This window comes from Sinohyriopsis cumingii, chromosome 5 (assembly GCF_028554795.1).
Source record: "Sinohyriopsis cumingii isolate HCF-2022 chromosome 5, ASM2855479v2, whole genome shotgun sequence".
Classification (NCBI taxonomy): domain Eukaryota; kingdom Metazoa; phylum Mollusca; class Bivalvia; order Unionida; family Unionidae; genus Sinohyriopsis; species Sinohyriopsis cumingii.
Genome location: NC_142965.1, coordinates 23,809,834 through 23,830,873, shown reverse-complemented (window position 1 = coordinate 23,830,873; position 21,040 = coordinate 23,809,834). Strand labels below are relative to the sequence as shown.

Below are 21,040 nucleotides of genomic sequence, written 5' to 3'. Positions count from 1 at the left end.
TTTAGTTTCTAAGAATGCGATGTCCTCTGAGGATAGACTTTCTGGCGATAGGTCTGCTTCTTCGGAAAGAGAAGAAGAACTCTTTGGTGTCGATACGACAATCGACAAAGCCTCTGTCAGCTTCAGGTTGTTGCTGTTGTTGCTGCTGTTGCTGCTGTCTCTGAAGTCTGTACTTCTCCGTCCATTCTTCTTTTTCCCTGTTCACTTCTTCTCTGAAGAGCTCTTCTATCAGGTCTTCAGTGATTTTTAACATTCTCACATTCTCTATTTCTTCTGGCTTCGGTATCAGACTGTGTCTGACCCTATGCAAATTCACGTAGGCTTCGTTGAGCTTAGCTAGTTTGGAGCACATCTTCGTAGGAGGATGAGTCGACAATGGATGGCTAGACTGGAAACAACCCCGGTTATCATAGTGAAAGCGCGGACGTGAAGGAAAACATCCCCCCACACGATTTTCGATTCGCAACGTTCAGTGATTGTCATGAGAGGGATAGTAAGAAATGAAAGAGCATCAATTCAACATTCTTATAGCTAAACAAAAGACAAAAGCATTTTTTCAAAACACAACATTTTTTATTCAAAAATCACTTAACACTAAACAACAACTCTAACATTTTTAACAATAATCCAACACTATAACATCAAACCATATTTTTTCAAATCACTAACATTTTTTTCTCAATCTACTTTAAACAGGGCTGACAACGTTGTGAATGAAATTGTGATTTCCACTGTTGGAAATCATTAGGCCATTGATGGACACTACGTTTCCTAGCTTGAGACAAAAGATAAGCATAATGGTCACAAAACCATCGATCTACTTTCACATCGTTTCTAGCAGAAGAACGAGGATCGAAATGAGTCACTAAATGTTCTAAGGAATAGCCCAGGCTGCGATGATGCAGAAAATGCACACAGTACTGTCCACACACCAAGGAATCTGTGCCTTGTAATTTCACATTATTGAATCGGGTGGTTTGAGCATTTCTTCTCATAAAGTCGATGATATCGTCTTCCAAAGGGGGCAATCCGTACGAATCAAAATATTCCACACAGCCTTCTTGAGGAAAGTAGACGGCTACCCAGTGGGTTCCTGGGAGATGACTGTCGTCCGTGTTGATTACGTAAGCTTGATGGTCTTTAGGTTTGCGATGAGGGAGTTCATCTTTAGCACAGACGACAGGATTCCAAGAAGCCGTATACGAACTGTGGTTCAAAAGGTAATAAAGTTCCCAGGTATCCATTGTTTTTGTGTTTTTTCTTCACAGGTAATAATAAGTCGTCAATTCGATTCTGACTTTTTGCTTGAAAATGTCTGACGAATAAACGGTGATTCGTTCTGTTTCTTCACTCTGATTCAGGAGAGCTTCGATACGATGGATCTCTTGAGTGGTTAATGGTGGACAAGAATGTTCACGCAAGTCTTTATACCACTGGTACAACACGTCTTTGTTCGAGATGAGGCTCCAAGCTTCGTCCAGATACTCGTCCAATTTTTCTTCTTGACTCAACATCAGGCATTTATCGTGTTGAATTTGACTGGGATGATCGTTTTGACATCCATAGCAATTTTTCTTGATCAATTCCGTCATTTTGTCGACCAAGTGTTTGGCAAAACAGGAGACTAAATGGGCTTCTTGTTCTGGCCATCTTGACTTCATCATGATCACTTCTTCTTCCACAGTCTCCTCACATTTCATGTCCAAAGTTTCTCCACTTTGTAAAGAGGGATAGCAGTCTTCCATGGCTTCTAATAATCTAGAATGACTTCTCTCAAACTGTTGATTTCTATGGTATTATCGAATTCTGCATACAGGATGACGTTCACCGTTTCATCAGGGGTTCGGTCTTTAAACTGAATTTCCACACGAATCTGGCCAGATTTTATAGGGTGGAAATGTCCCTCGTCGCTGCCTTGGTCTGGAGTGAAATCGAAAGCCCACAAAGCATAGCCTCCTGCGTAATCTTTGTACGTAATGCCGTGACTAGTGTTGGTTCCTAACTGACCCGTGGCTTCGTACAGGGACAAGTACGATCTCAAGTAATTGTTCTGGGTAAAGTTAGGCTCGAAAGGTCGGGTACACAAGGTCTTGCCATCGCGACTGACTTCGATTTTGGACACGCCAAAGTGATGAAAGTTAAAAGGATTTTTACCTAAATCTCCGTTGAAGGCTGTATTCTCGACGATACCAATGATCAAACGTTTGGGTAACTGTCCTTGGAACAAATGATCTTCGATCATGGATCGCTGTCCCTTGGGAATGGTGAACGTTTTCACTTCCACGCGTCGTATGGGATACTTGGCGGTCGTTCTGCTCAATGTTTGACTGATGTCGTTACCCACTTTAGGTAACACTTCCACGCGTCGTACGTAGAGCCTGGCTTCCTCGATGACAGTTTTGCAAGCATCATTACCTATCAAATGGAACGCGGCACTGCTACGATTCAGTCTCAGGCGGACATCCACCCCGTTCAGCAAATATTTCTCTTGCAACCACATGTCCAAATGCAAACGATCCATCAGTTCTAAACTTTTGTTTTCTATGATTCTGTTTCTTCGTTCTATAAATCCATCATTTGTTAATTTAGTTTTATCCTTTGTATCAATTTCTTTTGTTTCAAACTCGTTAGCATCGTCAGCTTCCCATACCACACAGGCATCGAGATGAGTGTTCTTGGCGTCTATTCCGTACGTCAAGAGATTTTCCAGGTACGCTCGATAAGGGTAAGTATCCATGCTGCTGCTGACCAGTTTGTTATTCAAGTACAAGTCCACTCCGCTAAACAAGGAATGCATGAAATTGTTGACGGGAGCTATTACATCAGTACTTTCTAGGGGCGAATTGTCATCTTCGATAACTTTGACTTTCAAGTACAAGTAACTGCTATTCAGATCGATGTAATCTTCGGGCTGTCCTTTGATTTCAAACTCGATGGGAGCTGAGGCTGTCAATGAGGAGACGGGATGAAATTCCACCCACTGGGATTCTTGCATCGTCATCATGGTGGGGGGCATGGCAAACAGATCCAGTTCCGTCTTGGAACAAGCGCAAGACTCTCGGTGCATCATTTTTTTCTCTTTCTCAATAATCGAAAACGTCTAAGTCTCGAACGGTTTTTCTTTTCTTGGCCTTTCTCGCTTGAAGTCTGGTGAAAGGGTGTTTTCGTCGTCGTCTCTTTCTGCCTTGTCCTTGCTGAATGGCTGATTCGGTAGCGTGCAGGGCATTTATAGGTGTGTCTCGTCGGCCCAAAATGTCTTTGCCCGTTTGCAGCAAGACATTTTTGCCTGCCCTCATGAAGGCTTCTTTAGGGTTTTGTTTGTCGATGATGACATTTTGGAGAAATTCTTTGCCTTGCGTCAGTGCCGCATCTTTCAAGGCGTGCAATCCGCGTGTCACCATCGGTTTCAACACCGGGACCACCGAACGAAAGGCCGATTTTAACATGTCTCCTAAACCGTGTCCTCGCTGTCGAGCCACCCCTCGGTACACTGGATACATGACTTACTTACGAGTCGTGAGAGAACCGTTTTCGAAAATGGAGTTTCACCGTGACTTTTCCTTTGGTGAATGGAATATTTTGTCCCAGATCTCCTTTTATAGCAATGTTGACCGTGTCCAAATACGACTTGCTGACAGGCAAATAGTGAGGATGGACAAATTCGCGGTGGACGTGGTAAGTGTTTCCACCTTCCTCGTCAGTGTTCGTAGTAGAATCCACTTTGAAAGGAATGACACGCAGTAATGGCACAGAGGTGTGTCCCACCACGTTATACTCCACCACATCGGAGTACACGAACATTAAATTCAGTCCTTGGTTCAGTTCCACCGGGTTTCCAAAAGCTCTGTAAAAATCCATATTACTGTTGATCTTGGGGCTCCAATTGTTTGCGACCATTGTTGGATGTCCACCCAAAATTTCAAACAAACTACCATTGAACCTGAGGGACAATATTTGGGTGTCCTGAAATTTCATCAGTAAGCGACGAGCCACTTTATGGTACTCCAGGATGACACGTTTAGTTAGTTTGTTCAGGGCTTTGCCAAAGGCTAACTCGAACCTGTCCGCAATAGTGTCCACCAAATGTTGGCCACTAAAATAAAACCCTGGTGGAATTTTCAAGGTGTAGATTTTGAAGGCTGGATTGCTGGCTTGTGTTGTGATCCCTGAAAACCCGCCGATTTCATTTATGGTCTTTTGTAATTGTTCGTTCAGGATTTCGACCTCAAAAAAGTTTTGTTTTTCGGTGATGTTTTGGATTTGTGTAGGGTGAATCATTTCTACTAAAGCCACTTCCCAATGGGCTTCGTGATCTAAGGGGATGGCCTGAGGTAATTTAGCCGTGTAACAGCACAACGTGTTCTTAGGAAACACCTCCATGGAACTGTCACTGGGTAAGGTTAAGTAAAATTGGTTTTGGTGACTCATAATTCCAGAGTTCTGTGGCTGTCCGAGGGGTTAGTGAACGTCAGAGGCGTGTCTCCGCCCAAAATGGGGTTCTGGTTGTGGTTGTTGTTGGAGTGGTGACTGGCACTGGCACTGGACACAACGTTCCCGTTCGAGGAGAATTTCAGGGAGGGATTGGGAAGCAGGTAACCGATACAACTGCTCAATAAAATGGTCCACAATTGTTTGTCTCCTTGTTGCAAACTCAAATTGGCGATGGCTGCCCCGATGACACAATACACCACGAAGATTTGGCAGAAAAAGACGATTTGCGTTTTAGGCACACGTTCTCCACACCACACCCACAAGGGTTGTTTTTGTAAATCTTGCACAGAAGAACTGGGTGAAGAAGGAGGAGTGGTCGACGTAGCTGCGTCTGCTGTGTGAAAGGGCATGATGGTCACTTCTTTTTATAGTCGATGACTTGCGAAGCGTCGATCCAAGAATCGAAACTGGGTGGATATCCTTTCCAACGTACTTTGACTTCTTTGACACGTCGTTTGCCCACTTTACGGGTTCTGCGTTCGAGAATGCTTTCGATGTCGTACACGTCGTCTTCTTTTTTGGTGACACGTTGTAACTCGGGCAAATAAAACGTTCCTTTGAGTACTTCTCCGTTCATGTCTTCCAATTTATAGACGGCAGGATGACGGCCATGCACTCGTCCAGTGACGCGAAACAATTCGGTCGTCCAGTTAGGTAAGTAACCTTTGTCGAAAGTGCGTTTGGTTTTGCCAATGCGCACCCAATCTCCTACGGTCAACTCTCCACTTTTCTTGGGGACAGCCCTCGTCGGGGACGTACCGAACAGGCGCTCGAACACCAGCACTTCGTTGTCGGGAGTCACGCCTTGCGGGGCACGTCCGATGCTTCGATGGTAAGATTGGTTGTACGCTTGCACCAGATGCGGTAAGATGTCGATGTACTTCAGAGTGTGGTGATGCGTAAAATATTTCCACATGCGTTCTTTCAAAGTGCGTTGAAAACGTTCCACGATGCTGGCTTTGGTTTCGGGATTCTCGGTGGTAAAAAAATGAATGTCACGTTTCTTTAATTCTTTTTGGAAAGCTTGGTTCAGAAATTCGGTGCCTTTGTCCGTTTGCCATCGAAGAGGGCGACGACCACTTTGTTTCAACACCCGTTGCAGGGCTCGCACTAACTCGCTGCTCGATTTGGAAGTCAAGGGCACGACCCAGGCAAATTTGGAAAAGACGTCGATGACACAAAACAAATATTTGTAGCCGCGATTGTAGCTGGCCAAATGAGAGACATCGGCTAAATCGGCTTGCCATTGATGATCGATGCCTTCCACTCGGGTGCGACTTCTGGCAAACTTGCGTCGAATGGGTTTGTGTAAAGTGTAGGTAGCTTGTTCTTGTAGCCATCGTTGCACTTGAGGTAAACGGAGACTTTTCAGTCGCATTTTGGCAGCACGATACAATTTTTGAACTCCTGCGTAACCTGCAGGATGGGAGGGATCGTAGTAAATGCTGGCTAAGACTTTTTCCATTTTTTTATTTTGTGTTGGTGTGTTAATAAGTCACCCACTCTTCGGTGATGCTACTTTGGGTGGGTCGAAAGGGTGGTTTGGAAACGGATTTACGTGTCCGATGGGCTACGGGAGTAGAAGTCGAAGGTAGTGGTGGTGGTGGAGGTGGAGGTGGCAATGGAATGGCTTTGGTTTTCTTTTCTTTTTTCGCTTCTGGTTTCTCTTCTTTCTTTTTCACTTCTGTCGAAGGAGGTGTGGACATCATCTTTTTAACCCAAGCTTTCATTTCTTCTCGTTGGGGTGTGGGGGACGGGGTCAACAAGGATGCTGCAATCTTACTCGAAATGGGAGCTGCTGACGGTGTTTGAAACACTTCGCGCGTCTCTTCTTCCTCAGGTCTTCGTGGGGTAGCATCTCTGGTGACGGTTGGGGATGACAGTAGTGGTGGTGGTAGTGGTAATGATGATGATGGTGCTGGACTTTTCATCAAGGTCTTAAAATCTTTCAAAGTGGGTAGAGCTGTTTCGTCTAAAGCTTTCTGGTGAAAGAGTTGCAGTCTTTGCAAGAGTTGACCGTACTTTTGCGATTTTTCTGTTTCGGACAAATCTTGGCGATCCATCAAGGATTGCAATTCGTGTTGTAACTGGGACATCTCGCTCAAATTGGGATTTGGAGGTAAATGCGGGGTGCGTTGTTCTTGCCACCGATGGTATTCCATCCATCGTTTGTAAGGCACTAAAGCTAGTTTTCGTCCTTCCATGGGGTTGTCAGGGGTCGATTCTGAGATCTTGGGACTTCCGAGGGCCTTTTTATCTTGCTCCCACCAGTCCACCCAACATGGTTCCCAAGACTCCTTTCAGTATGGGGCCTAACAAGAGAGGTAAAATGCCTCCACGTTGGACCAACATCTTCTTTTTTTGACGAATGGGAATTTTCTTTTGAACCATTTGGCGAAGAACGTGACGATGTTTGCCTAAGCATTGTTTCTGGTGTTTGGACAAAGGGATCGTGCCTTTCAAAACGTTCAAACAACATTCGCACACGGTATCGATGACCTCTTTGGAGGCCGTTTGAATGAGTTTTTTTCGTAGGGGTGAAGAAGCTTTGGACAGGACAGATAACAGGTCCCCATGTTTAGCTAAACGTGGTGGCAGTCCTTTCCTTTTCTTTCCTTGGGGTTTTCTGGAGGGTGACATTTTTTGCTTGTGGTTCCGGGACATTCACCGAACAGACACTAACGTCGATGACTTAACCCACACCCTTTTATCTTTTTTTTGGGACTATCGCTTTGTCATAAAGGTGACAATGTTTTTCCCAAAATCACCAAGGAATCCTCCCCTTTGTTGACGCCTCTTTTTCTTGGAACGACTGTGTCTTTTCTTAGGGTAATGTCGATGCTTGGCTAAGCGCTTTGTCGGATGACGCGTCTGCCTTTGTCTCTTTCTTTTGTGGCTTCTTGGAGGTGACATCTTTTTTACAAGTTCACTGATACCCCGACTTGGTCACAGGCTCTTTTTATACTGGAACGCGTCGCCACTGATTGTCTTTACGTTTTATCAGTTTGAGGACAGGCATGACACGTCGTGCAGGGGTACGCAACGGACTAAATCGAGCCAGTTCTTGCTTGGACAAATCCAGTAAACTTTGTAACATGCCCGATCTTTCTTGGACTTTGATTTTGGGAGAAGGTACTTTGTGAGCAGCAGCCACTGCCACTAAATTGGAGGGTCCTGCCACTGGGGAAGTTCTTTTGGGGGTCATCAACGGAGATGTTCTTGGTGTGATCAACGTCTCCAAGTACTCTTCAGTTCTGGGTGTCATCAACGGAGAAGTGGATGAACGTGAGGATGCCGGAGACGCAGTCACTGCCGTGGCAGGTCGTGGTTTGCGAGTGTAAGGTTGCGTCCTGGCCGAAGTGCCTCTCTTGCGACTAGTTTTCTTCTGTGGACTTTTCTTTTTCTGGGGACTTTTTCTCTGTTTCTTTTTCTGGGGGCTTTTTTTCTTTTTCCGGGGTGGTGGTGTCTGGTAAGAGGAGGGTCCTGCCACTGGAGAAGTTATTCTTCTTGGGGACCTGGTCTTTTTCTTTTTCTTCTTGGGGCTTCGTTGGACTTTTGTCTTGGGGATAACTTTGGGGGCATTAGGATCCCATCTTAAGAGTGAGCGAATGATGACCCCTCCTAGAGTACCGCTCCCTCCAGGTTTCAAAATGATTTGTTTTTTGGTTTGAGTGTCGATGCGGGGATCGGCCAGTTGGACCAAAGCGACTTTGTTTCGATCGAAAAAGCGTTGGGTTTGATGAGGAATCTGAATGATTCCTTGGAGTAATTGACGTGCCGTCACCGTGAACCATCGTAAGACTTCTTTGAGACTAGCTTCTAAGACACGGGCTCGTGTTTGTGGATTTTTTTCTCGACTGATGCCATACAAGGCACGAATCAATTTGACGGGAAGATGCGACTGAAGGGACGTCATGTTCACACTGTGTGAGACAGACGAAAAAGGGTCTGAGGTTTTTATAGATTTTTTGATGGGGAGTGAAATGAAGTCGAGGACGGAGACGTGTACAGGACAGGCCCTCCGTCTTGGCACCAGTGGTGAAACAAGTGGGTACGAAATCGCAAATCCTCGGGGGTCGTAGGTTTCAAATCGACGAGTAAATAGGCGTGTGGCGTTTGAGTGGCATCGTCGTACGCCTGAGTCAGCCAAGGCGTTCCTAACTGTTTGGCTAAGACTTGCACTTGCGATTTATCTCGAGGGCTTTTAAACAAGACCACGTAATGCGCATTGAGACTGATGGTGCGATGGGCTTTACTTTGTTGAAACAAATTTTGGGTGATGTAAATGACACTGGCATTACGGTGATGCCCTTTGCGCGTGAACCACAATTTAATTTCTTCTTCGTCTTCTCCTAACATGTCGTCGAAAATGACCAAATGGGTTTGACGGGAGTCAGAGACGATGCCGTCGTCTTCTTTAGGAATGCCTTCCACAAACACGATGGAATCGCCTTGACTTTCTCGCAAGAGGCTGTACGCCGATTGCCACTCTTTGTAACACCACACGATCCGTTGAGGGGGTCGATCGATCAAATGATGTTTATGTTCGATCAAACGTTTGACGAATTCGGTTTTGCCTGAACCGCTAGGTCCAGCAATGAGCATGTTAAAGGGATGGCGAAGATACAAAGCCTCCCAACTGGCACGATCTAAGTGTTCGTCGATGACTTTGACAGTAGAGGAAGAGGGAGCAGAGGTAGCCATGGTGTGAGAAATGTCACTTGTGACACGAAAACAAACAAGACAAGAGTTTATATACTTTTTCAGAACACGTTTATTGAATGTTTTTTTATCAAACATGAATACGAAAGACAAAAATACATAAAAGCCAAAGGCTTAAGTACAAGGATAAAAGGCACATGATAACGATGAACGTGGAATAAACACAAGTGTCTGTACAACAATCACATCTTTTGGGTAATGTTCTAACCAGTTCAACAGGGGGTAAGGTCACACAAGTGTCCTCCCGAAAGGGTCTTTCAGGTCTGTCCACGACAGTCCTGTCCTGGGTGACGGGTTCTTCTGGCACCGTCACTAACACGGGTTGAAAAGTAACTTTTTTCCTTGAACAACTCTCGTGCATACTGGGCCACTTCTTGGGTCCAAGCCTCAAAATCCCATTCTTTCCAGGCACGGACATCTGTCCAATGGGGATGTAAGTCACAAGCTACACACACATCGTCATACACGTCTTGGGTCGCTAAAAGTTGACGAATCTTTTTTTCCCGTAGAGGTCGAGAAGTATCCAGATGAAAACGCAAGGCTCTGAGCAAAAGGAGTTTTTCGTGACCATTTAAGGCCATGGAGGTGGTAAGTACTGATCGTAAAGAGTCCACAAAGAATCGGCTGGTAAACGAAATCCCAAAAAACAAGTCACTAAGACACACACCACTTGTCGTCCCAAATTGAATGGATACAGTTCTTGTAATAATCGATGGTAATGATCCACGGTTTGAATATGGTCATTGAGTTCCTTCCACGGAATCTGTTGGATGACATGTGACATAAGTCGTGGCATGGCAGCCTGTTTTTATAGTCTCTTTGTTTCGGAAACAATACACGTACTTTCTAGCCAGAGATCTTCGTTCTCCAGTAGGGAATCTAAATCTTGCATACTGTAACCGAAACTTCAGAGTTCGTTTAGAAGTTTCCTCTTCCTCTAAGTAGATTCCACGTAAAATATGTTGATAATCCTTTAACTTGTCTTCCTCAATGTATTGCTGTAGGTGAATCTCGAAGTAACCAAAATAATGAACATTTCGATCATTCACTAACTCAAAGTGTTGAACAAGGTCTGACCACTGAAACAATTTCTGACGAATCAGTTCTCTTATACCATTCAGGTACCAGTGGTTAAAGATCTGGTGACGTAACGGATGCAATTGTTCTTTACGTTTCACTTGTATTTTCACCAGCTCTCGGTAAATGCGTTCTCTCAACTCCACAGGCAAAGCACGAATGTTCTCTTGTAAAGTATCCATGAACAGATTATTATGGTAAGAAGTTACTTCAATGTCTCGGTCCCACTAAGGGTAAGTAATGACAATTCGGTGACCATCGAGCATGTTCTACGTAGGCCGAATCTTGCGGTTCCCAGTGGTGAAGTGTCACATCGCAACTGAAGCACCTGACTTTATCTCCTTCGCCCAAGTAGAAAAATCCGGCTCTGGCTAATTCTTCGGGGGTCGGTCCTCCCAGATACTTTGGCCATTTTCCTTTGAACGATTGAAGACGATTTTCAAAGTCGCAGTATTCCGACAAACGCACAGGAAACGAATATTCGTTTTTCACAGGTTCGTTTCGATGAGGGTTGAGTGACATGGGTAGGAGTTTGCTCAAGGCTGGATGACATCCGTAGGGGGGTAGACGTGAAGGTGAACATTCCCCTTTAAAACGAAACCCAGTAAAATGTCCAAGAGGACGAGCGGCATCACTTTCGCATCCGACAGGTTTGACACGCACAGCATCACTTTCCATGATAGGGGTAGGGGCACTAAAGTTCCCATGATGCTTTACGGCATCGCTCAGGTCACAACGTACAGCATCGTATCCATCGCAAGGCTCACAATCGCACTCGTCTGCAAACTCCGTGACGCAATTACAATGGTAACCACATGGACAATCGCAGTTTCCTTCCGGACATTTTCCGTCGCAATGCCTGGGTCTTATCCATCCAATATTAGTCACACTAGAGGAAGATACAACTTTTTTACAATCCCCAAACTGGAACGATGTCTCTTTCAAAGTATTCATCTTGTTTGCTCGGTCTTGGTAGTCACAATGAACTATCGATCTTGTCTAGGGTTCCTTTTTATATACAGACCAATACCGACGTGACCGTACGGTAACGTAAAGTGATTGGGAAGTCGCACTCGCTTCTGGTACACGATTTGATAGACTTTTTCCAAGGGTCGACTGACGATGTGGTGAGTGGGTAAACGTACAATCTTGTTCGGTTGATAGGTGGTCACTTTAAAGTTTCCATCCTCTTCCGATTGCAAGGCTTCTTTCAATACCCCAAAGTTGACCACTCGACTGGTACGATAATTCAGAGTCAGTCCTTTCACTTTGCACGTCGTGTGCACTTCTCCTTGTTTGTCCCGGTATTCGTAGCCGTAATTTTTGGGACCGCCACTGACGAAACTTAGAATCTTGTCGTCGGGATGCTCGTCTGTCCAGGCTCCTAAACGGTCTCCTTCGATGTCAGGGTGATGTTGAATCGGGTGATGGATGTAAATGCAACTGTCCGTGTCAAAGTACAGGACGCGTTCTTCTAACAGTTCTAAAGCTTCGTACAATTTTAAGCGAGCATGGGCTGTCACGTAAGCCGCAACGATGACATTTCCAAAGGGGTCGTCTTGTACAAAGTCCAGATCTTCTTCGTAATTGACTAAGATCAAATCCTCGCGAACGATGTCCACGTGTTTCATGAATTTGGTTTTGTCGTGAATCATCTGAAAGTAGCGGGAAGGTTCTGTCAAATATTCCGTCTTGGGTAAACACGGGCGTTGTGCCATTTTACCCCACAAGCAATTTAACATCACTTTGGCAAACGACCGCCTGCCTTCGTTTTTCTCGATGTGGTCTAAAGTGATGCCTTCTTGTTCGTAGTATTTCTCTTTGAATTGTATTTGGTCTTCGGGAGTGTGACACCAGGAAGGATAGCCACTGGCTTCTTGCTTCAGTTTCAAAAAGGCATCCACGTAGTCTGCGAAAATGCCTTTCTGAGTGGGGTCACCCTTGTGGTATTGTTGTGTCTTGGGAAAGTGGCAAATTTCGTACACTTCTAACAGTTGGTATCCCATGTCCATAGCTTTGAACAATTCTACGCTGACCCAGGTTCCGGTCAAGGCCCGTTCTTCCTGGCTGTGATGACAAGGCTGGTCTTGGTTGCACGTTTCGGCACAAGTACGGCACAAGGGAAACATCAGTTTGCCTTGACAATGGTGAGGTAAGACGGGATGGTATAGGTTCGTGGGAGGCAAAACTTTACACTTGATCAAGCCTTCGTATTGTCGAATGTTGACCAGGTCGATGTGTTCCGTGAACAATTGCGGTGCCCTACAGGAAAGCGACAATATTTGCACACGTAGGGATACAGCGAACACACGTCCAAGTATTTGATTTCTTCTCCGTTCTCTTCGTCGGCTTGGTACAGCAAACAGGTGGCATTGGTCCTTCCTCCGTACAAACTATCCCTCGGGTTCAGCGGGTCCATGAACTGGTAACTTTCCACGAGGCGTTTAAACTCGGGATCGGTTTTCATACGGTGATCGTACTCGTGTTCCCACATTTCCACCACTTGGTATCCTTGCTGTTCTAACTTTAGGCGTCGCTGACAAGTGTCCTGGTACAAGTCTTCCATGGTTCGTTGTAAAAACTGATTTTTAGTGCCACGGTCAGGATAACAAACGGGACATCCGTGAAATAAGCAACCGTTAAACTCGTACACGATCTTGGGGTTTTCTAAGTCCCAGCCATCGACCGAATACGTTCCGATGGTCTTTTCACCCCCTCCGTTGCGGGCATGCTGAATCCACTTGTCTTCCTTGTCGCACAAGTAATGTAACCAACGTAGGGCTTTGACCGAGTATTGACGCTTGACATAGTGGGTCGTTTGAGGACTGATGACAGCCACGGTGTTTTCAAGCATGAATCGTTGGCGGTACACTAAGGAACACGCTTTGGCAATGGTGCAAGCTTCTTTCAAAGGATCGACCCCTCCGTGTTCCATGAACAGTTCTCGAAATTTTCCACAGCAACGCCGTAAAATGTCCACGTCGGAACGACAATACTTTAGCATTTCTTCCTGAAAGTCGAAGGGGTCAGAGGCGTGAGCCTGGTACCAAGCGTAGAAAGCTTCTCGTTGTTCGGTACGCATGTTGTCGGGGTCGTAATAGTGAGCCTCAGGTAAATGGGGTAGAACGGCGTGTTGATTGGCTTCCGTATTGAAAAAGTGTGGAAAGTACCCTTTAGCCATTTCTGTCATTCCAAACGTTTTAGGCATTCGACTCAAAGGCATGGCCAAATAGCTCATCGAATCTTTAAACTGTACTTGTCCCACTTGCATGAAAATGATTTTGGCTCCGTTCAAAGTCACTTTAGGACGTTCGGTGCCATGTTCCGTATAGTATCTGAGAAGAAACTGTCCATCGTATCCGGAGAAATTGTGAGCCATCACCGTGGCATGACGATGACAATCTCCGTAAAGTCCGATGTCCTCTTGGCTCCACGTCTTGTCGATGGGGTCTAAGACCCATTGGGCAAAATCGGCTAACGTGTTTGGCCCCCGAAAGATTTTTTCACGCCCTCCAGGAATCTTGCTGCAGTGAGGGCAATGACTGAAGATAGGTTCTTGAATGCACTTCTCGCACGCTCGATGAGCCACGCAGAAATTAGGAATGTGAATGCCAGTCTCTTGCATGCATTCGAAATCGAAAAAGATGAAATTGCCTTTCTTCTTGTGACCGTCCTCTTTCTCTGGTGGGGGCTGGTATTTTTGCACGTAACATTGGTGTTCCAAGTCCACGATGTGGTGACAAATGTGACATTTCTTTTTTCCTGAACATACGTGTGCCTTGGTACTATTGGTACGTATGCCTTGTCCACACGTAGGGCACAATCTCAGGAGTTGACAAGCACATTTCTGCTGTGAACCTTGCGTTTTCAGATGTTGTTGGTAACAGGTAGGGCTGACAAACGTGCGCAGACAAGTGGAACAAGGCACTGGTTCTTCGCTCAGACAGGGTGAAGAGGCCAAACATCCTGAGCATTTCGATCCACAATGCTTGTGTTGCTCTCGATTATTATAACCATGGTCACATTTCTCACAGTAATAACCGTATCCTAGGAATCCGGTGATACTGGTAATGGTATCGAAATGGTCATCGTGATGATAAACATGAATGTATTTTCCGTCCTTAAAATCTTGCCCTCGAAACAACAGAGACCCGCGCACTTCTTGAGGGTGCACTTTCAAAGTGTATCGTGGAGCTAGGGCATCTTGCAATTTTTGCATCTCAGGAATGCCACAGGGTGTGTCTTTGGACATGCCAGCTTGTCGTAACAGGAGTTCTGCTTCACTTCGTTGTTTGGCTCGGTCCGATTGTCGAATGTTCTCCCAGTCTCTTTTCCATTCTACCGTGTCGTTCTTGTTGGCATAGGTTCGTCCCACCACGATGGCACGGGCTAAACACATCTGGTCATGAGGATTGTGAATTTGGACAAGGCTACGCTTAATGCTGCGAAGGTCGTTCACCAATAACATCTTTTTGCGTCCGGTCCCTTGAGGAGGAGAGACGTGGGTCATGTCCAATGTGGCTTTTCCATCGGTGATGTCAAACTGGTCATTAGATTGTTGCACGTGTTGAATCTTGTCCATGACTTTGGAAGCGGTCAATTCTGCAGGGGTGATAAACTCGATCCAAACAGGGGATTTCAAACCGTCGTGTTGTATGGAAAGTCTCAAGCGATCGTCTTCTTTGGGTTGACATTGTCGCTTGAGTGCAGTGAGCAAAGAATCCCACACTCCGGTGATGAACCCTTCTGCTTTCTCTAACGGTACTTCGGACTTGAAATCTTTAAACTTCACCGTGTATTTGTAAGCCGTGGTTCTAAATTTTCTAGAGGAGCGCTTTTCCGTCTCTCGAATGGAATAGTACTTTTCAGGGTTGACAAAGGGTGGTGGACTTGGTTTAGAGGGTTCGGATTCTGGTTCACTCATGTCCTCTTCAAAATCACTGGCATGAATTTGTGTCAATATTTCAGCCCTGGTACGAGGCGATAGATCACGTTTCTGCCTCTTACTTTCTTCTTCTTTCTTCTCGAATGAATGGGATCGTTTCATCTTGAAAGCAAAAAGTCAAATGACTCAAGTTCAAACACCATGAACTACTTTATAGTCATAGCAGACCAGCGTATATAAAAGGGTGTGTGTCTTGTCCTTTCACTATTCATTTCACTCTCAAGCCGAGCACAACGATGGAAGAGACTAACCAGATGGAACGTTTCGTCAGAGCTTTGCGAGGGGTCATTAGAAAATTCTCTTCAGACCATCCTACGGACTACTCTCCTTCCTTTCGAGATAAAAGTCAAGATACTTGCTATATCTGTCAGAAGAAAGGGCATTGGTCTTCAGAGTGTCCAGACCGTCAAAAAACAGGAGCTAAAAAAGACAAAAGTAAAGATACCTGTTATTATTGTAAAGAAAAAGGACATTGGTCTCCAGATTGCCCAAAAAAGAAACAAGAGGAGTCAGAAGAAAAGAAGGATTCTTCAGAAGAAGAGAGGGATTCTTCAGAGGAAGAAAGCAGACAGGTGAAGAAAAAGAAACAGGAGACGAAAAAAAGAAGGGAAGAAAGCGAGGAGGAAGAAGAGGAAAAGAGTGTGACGGTGAAGAAATTCAAAAAACAGAGAGACTAAACAAGGAGAAAAGAAGAAATCAATGAACTTTTTATTATAGTGTTGTGTTGTGAATTGTGAATTGGATTGTAAAAAATGGAGAAAAGAATAAATGAATGATATAAGGTAAGAGTCTTTGAGTTTTGATTTTAAAATAAGAAGCTACACTCACGCACTCATACACAGGCACGTACTATAAGGGTAAAAATGGGTGGGGTTTATTTTTTGTTTTGAGTTATTGGCAAATTGAAATTGTATTTCTTTTCGAGATATGTGGGTGGCCCTGAAAAGGGCCTTTTTTCTTTACGATGTAGGGGTGAGTTTAAGCAATCAACTTTAACTGCCTTATGCCTTTGCCACGGCCAAGGCCTACTTCTGGACTGCGTAATGTTGATGATGATGATAATGATTGGGTTGAAATCACTAAGGGTGGTACGGTAGGCTTAGTCACAGGGTTGACGTGTTTAGCTCGGGAAGGTCGTATTCTCTTCGGTCGTGATAAAGAAGTCTGATACATTTGTTTCAGACTTCTTAACTCCGCTAAAATATCCAACAGTACCGTGACCGTTTGATTCTCACCCTCTTGTTTCTTTGCTGCTACTTCTTCTTCTTGCTGTTGCTGTTGTTTTTTTCTTACCTCTTCTTCTTGTTGCTGTTGCTGCAATAGAAAAGCCTGTTCCGCTTCTTTTTGTCGTTGCATAAATTTCTCCAATTCTTCTTTCTGTCTCTGTCTAAAATTCTCCACTTGCGGTAATGAAGAAGGTAACGAAGGTTCCGGAACAAATTCTTGCGAGGAGAGAAAATCCACAAAATCCCAATTCACTTCTTCTGAAAGTAAGTCCGAGTTCCCTTGGGCAGTCTCCCCTGCTGGTGCAGCCCAATGGATCGTTTTCTGAGTTTCCGTCATGTTGAATCACTGTCGCATAGATTGACTGCACACAAGCGTTAGCGAATCTATATTGACTACGTGACGTCACAGACTGCTCTCTTCGGATTGGATGCGGGCTGACTGAATTCTGTAACGCGTGTTCGGATTGGTGAATGAACTCAATCCGTTTCAATCCCTCCTGTCCCTATAAATAAGCGCCGTTCACTGCATTGATTCACCTATTCTCGTCGCTTCAAGATGTGGACTACAGTTGAGTCATCCACCCTTGTGTCTTCCATGATGTTTCGGACAGACTTGCTTATGTATGTCCGATCGAAGTGGACCGTTGTCCACAGGACAAACACCAGCCTGTGGATACGTAGGATCTACGTGGAAAGACAAGGATGCCTGAAAAGAGTGCTGATGTACGGACCAACAGTAAGACGCAGCCTAAGGAGAAGAAGAAGACCAATGCGGTGCCATTTATGTTTATGAATACATTAACATAAACCCAAAGGCCCTTTTCAGGGCCAGCCATATTTCTCGAAAAGAGATAGTCTTTGAATTGCCTACCCCTTTTTTTATTTTATTTTTTATTTTATTTTTTTATTTTATTATTTTATTTTTTAAAAAAAATAGAGACCCTCCCTGTTTCAATTTTACATAGACCCTATACAGTCCCAAGGGTTTATGTCCATGTTAAATTTACATAGACCCTATATTGTCCCAGGGTTTTTGGCCATGTTAATTCCCATAGACCCTATATGTTCCCACGATTTTTCTCCATGTTAAATTTACATAGACCCTATATTGTCCCAGGGTTTTTGGCCATGTTAATTCCCATAGACCCTATATGTTCCCACGATTTTTCTCCATGTTAAATTTACATAGACCCTATATGTTCCCAAGGGGGTCTGTAATGATAAATCCCATAGACCCTATAAGATCCCCATATACTACTCTTGTGCGTTTGGATCAGGATGATTATCTGGATTAGGACGAGTATCTGGATCAAGTTTAGGATCTGGATCAGGTTGAGTATCTGGATCAAGTTTAGTATCTGGATTCGGAGGAGTATCTGGATCAGGTTCAGTTTCTATCAGTATGACTGATCCTTATTTTCCACCATGTAAATTGAAACCTGCAAAAAGAAAAAAAGTAGCAAGTCATACTGATACCCTTTCAATACTCAGTGAAAAATATCACAATGTCAGAGAAAAAAATTGTATTGCTGATTCCAGGAATCTTTGTGAACTCATTACAGTGCTTCAATCCCATACATGGGAACATGTTTTCTATAAAAGGTAAGGCTCGTACATTTACTTCAGTTCCTAAACGCAAAATAACTATGATTTTAGCTAAGACTTCGGTATTTCAATTGGAAAGAATGATTCTCTCTTTCAACAACGTACACTCGGTCAAAAGAGTTGTTGATAAACTTCCTTGAGGAAGTCAATCCTTTTGGTACAAGGAAGAACTGTCACGCCAGTGAAAAGAAGCCCGTAAGAGGAAATTATATGCAAGTTAGTTTCTTCCGGGATTACTGAACCAACAACAAGAAATGAACACGTATACGACATTAGCCCTGAAGTTGAATATTTACCTCGTGTGATATATCTGGCTCATCCATTATGTTCAACGCATTCTTTGTTCATTTTACAACATTTCCTTTGAAAATGTACACTTGACTTTCAAAGACAGATGCTTAACATACCTTTCATGTTATAGCTTGTGTGTGATGAATACATCTTTGTTATCATTACAGTTGGTCACAAAGGTAAGTCGGTGTCCTAAAACTTATTCTTCTCATTGAAAATATGGCCCGTACAAATTACACTATTTGCAAGGCTGTTTCATTGGGGGCGTGCACCATTCATCACAGTATGGTTTTTTCCCCCCTAATCTGGAGTTAAGTTACATAGAGGAATATGTGACGGCGACATTGTTTTGTTTCCCTACGGAAACGTTAATAGTATTCATTAAAATAAGACTACAGTTCTTGACAACTTACGAAAAAGCAAGACAATATACGATAATCCCTATTATTTTAATTTAATTAACCCAGGATGTTCTGAGGCAAATAGTTATAAGTGGCAGGGTCAACTTTCGTAAACTGTCCCCTGGAAAATTTCTTAACTTAAGGCTATGGTGTGACGTTTTTTTTTTTATAGCTATTATTGTTTACTATTTAAAGATATGGATATATTTGTGAACTAGGTGTTTTGGACTTGTGTTGTTCTTGAAATTGATGTCAGGCATGTACACCTTCCATAGTTACTCTGCAGTATGTTGATAGTGAAATACCAATAGTCGGCTAGGAAGAAGAGCTAGCCTCCCATAAAAGTAAACACATGAGTTTGGGGCAAGTAGATTATCTCAAAAAACTTCTTGGATGACAACTATTTTCAGTTGCATCAGTCTATTTAGTACACACAATGTTTTGCATAACTGTCATATAGGAAAAGGGCTTGTGTTTGCACCGTGAGCATCACATGGTGTCAAAAATTACCTTCGGACATAAAAAGTGCAGGTGGAACTTTTGGGTTGGGGTGCATAAACTTCTGCTATGAACATTGTATTACACCTATTTCATATGGCCTAATATTTCACCAAATTTTGACTCTGATTTGTCTTATCTTCGTCACTTTTCGCTACATTACCGTACGGTAATATCTCTGTCGGACCTTTCATCCTAATTAAAATCCACTCATGCCCCAAACAGAGCATATCTCAAGCAGAAATTTATTGCTAGCTTAGTTCATACATCACTCTTAATGGTTGCGTATCACGCTGCCCAAGACAGAATGTACCGTAAAAGATAGCTACAAAACTTTGCACTATTATATATATATATATATATATATATATATATATATATATATATATATATATCACGAGATGTATACAATTTTAATCTTTCTACGAAGTCCACAGAATATATATATATATATATATATATATATATATATATATATATATATATATATATATATATATATATATATATATGAATACGTTTGATGTGTATGTTTAACTAAGAGGATTTATGTGTATGTATTTTTAGCGAGTGGGGTGTATATGTGTATTTTTAGCAACGGGGATATATCAAGTGACGAAATCTCCGATATGGGCTTAAATAGGTATTATTATAATTCACTAGACCTAGATGTGTCATTTATTGAGATATAGAAATGTTACAGGTGTTAATTGAAATTTCGATCAATACAAGTTATATATATATCTTTTCTGTGTGCTTTGTCAAAGCCGGTACTGTTGATAGGGTCACGGCCGTGCAAACAAATGGGTCTTAAACATAAACACAACTCGAACTTAGAAACAACTTAGGAAATATAAGTTAACAAGAAATACATTTTTGCTTCAATTCGGCCATCATCGAAAGCGTATAAGAAAGCGCGGCATTTAGTGTGTGTGTGTGTGTGTGTGTGTGTGTGTGTGTGTGTGTGTGTGTGTAAAGAAACAGCTTAGCGTAAAACAACAAATACTGGAGAGTCTAGTTGACACGGTTTCAACTACACATCATACCTGCCTAAATCATCTGTTACCTCATCGCATGGTCTATTTTATTATTATGGCGCGTGTACAAGCTCTCTAAATCGGTAAAATTTAATATTTTTTTTATATTTTCTTTAATAATTTTGTTTATTTTTAACGATCCAATACTAACAATGCTTAGTAATGTTTGTTAGTAAATTTTATTTCGCAACTGATTATTTCATATTTGCTTTGTGGTTTTTTTTTTTTTTTTTTTTTTTTTTTTTTTTTTTTTTTTAAATAGAAGTAAATACTAAACTACCCTATTGGGCTGTGTTATACTGGTACTTACAATGTGTTAGCCGAATCTCCATTCTTTTGCTTTTCAGTTTTATCATTGGCTGTTGTTGTGGACAGAGAGCCTTATAAGGAAAAAAATTGCGTGGTTCTCCAAGACACGGTCTGTAATTCATAACATATTTCCGAGTAAAAGATTCAATCATTTACTCGCATTGCTCTCTAAAGCAAATGCATTCAAAAGTTGGGTTACTTCCTTGGGGCAAATGGTCCTGACTATAATAAAATTGGAATGCTTCCTTGAAGCAATTGGTCCTGAGTAAAAAAATTTGGAACACTTTCTTGGAATAAATAGCCCAGAGTAGAAAAATTCGGAACGCTATAATGTTATTTTCTTCTCATCCCTTATACTGCAATATTCTGTATTTGTCTTTAGTCTCAGTCAAATTCGTTTTAGTTTTCACAATTTTAGTATTGTCTGCAGTATCTGTG

At 43.0% G+C, this 21,040-nt stretch overlaps 1 protein-coding gene across 1 annotated transcript in view; it reads right to left on the bottom strand.

The window, feature by feature from the left end:
• The window catches only part of LOC149798790 (uncharacterized), an 87,839-nt gene extending 69,686 nt beyond the window's left edge, over positions 1-18,153 (bottom strand). Inside the window, exons 1-2 of the mRNA XM_089957675.1 lie at positions 18,077-18,153; positions 17,727-17,900 (exon numbers count right to left, since the gene is read on the bottom strand). The gene's annotated coding sequence lies outside the window, so the exon portion shown is untranslated. The remainder of the gene's footprint in view (positions 1-17,726; positions 17,901-18,076) is intronic.
• Positions 18,154-21,040: the final 2,887 nt, after the last annotated feature.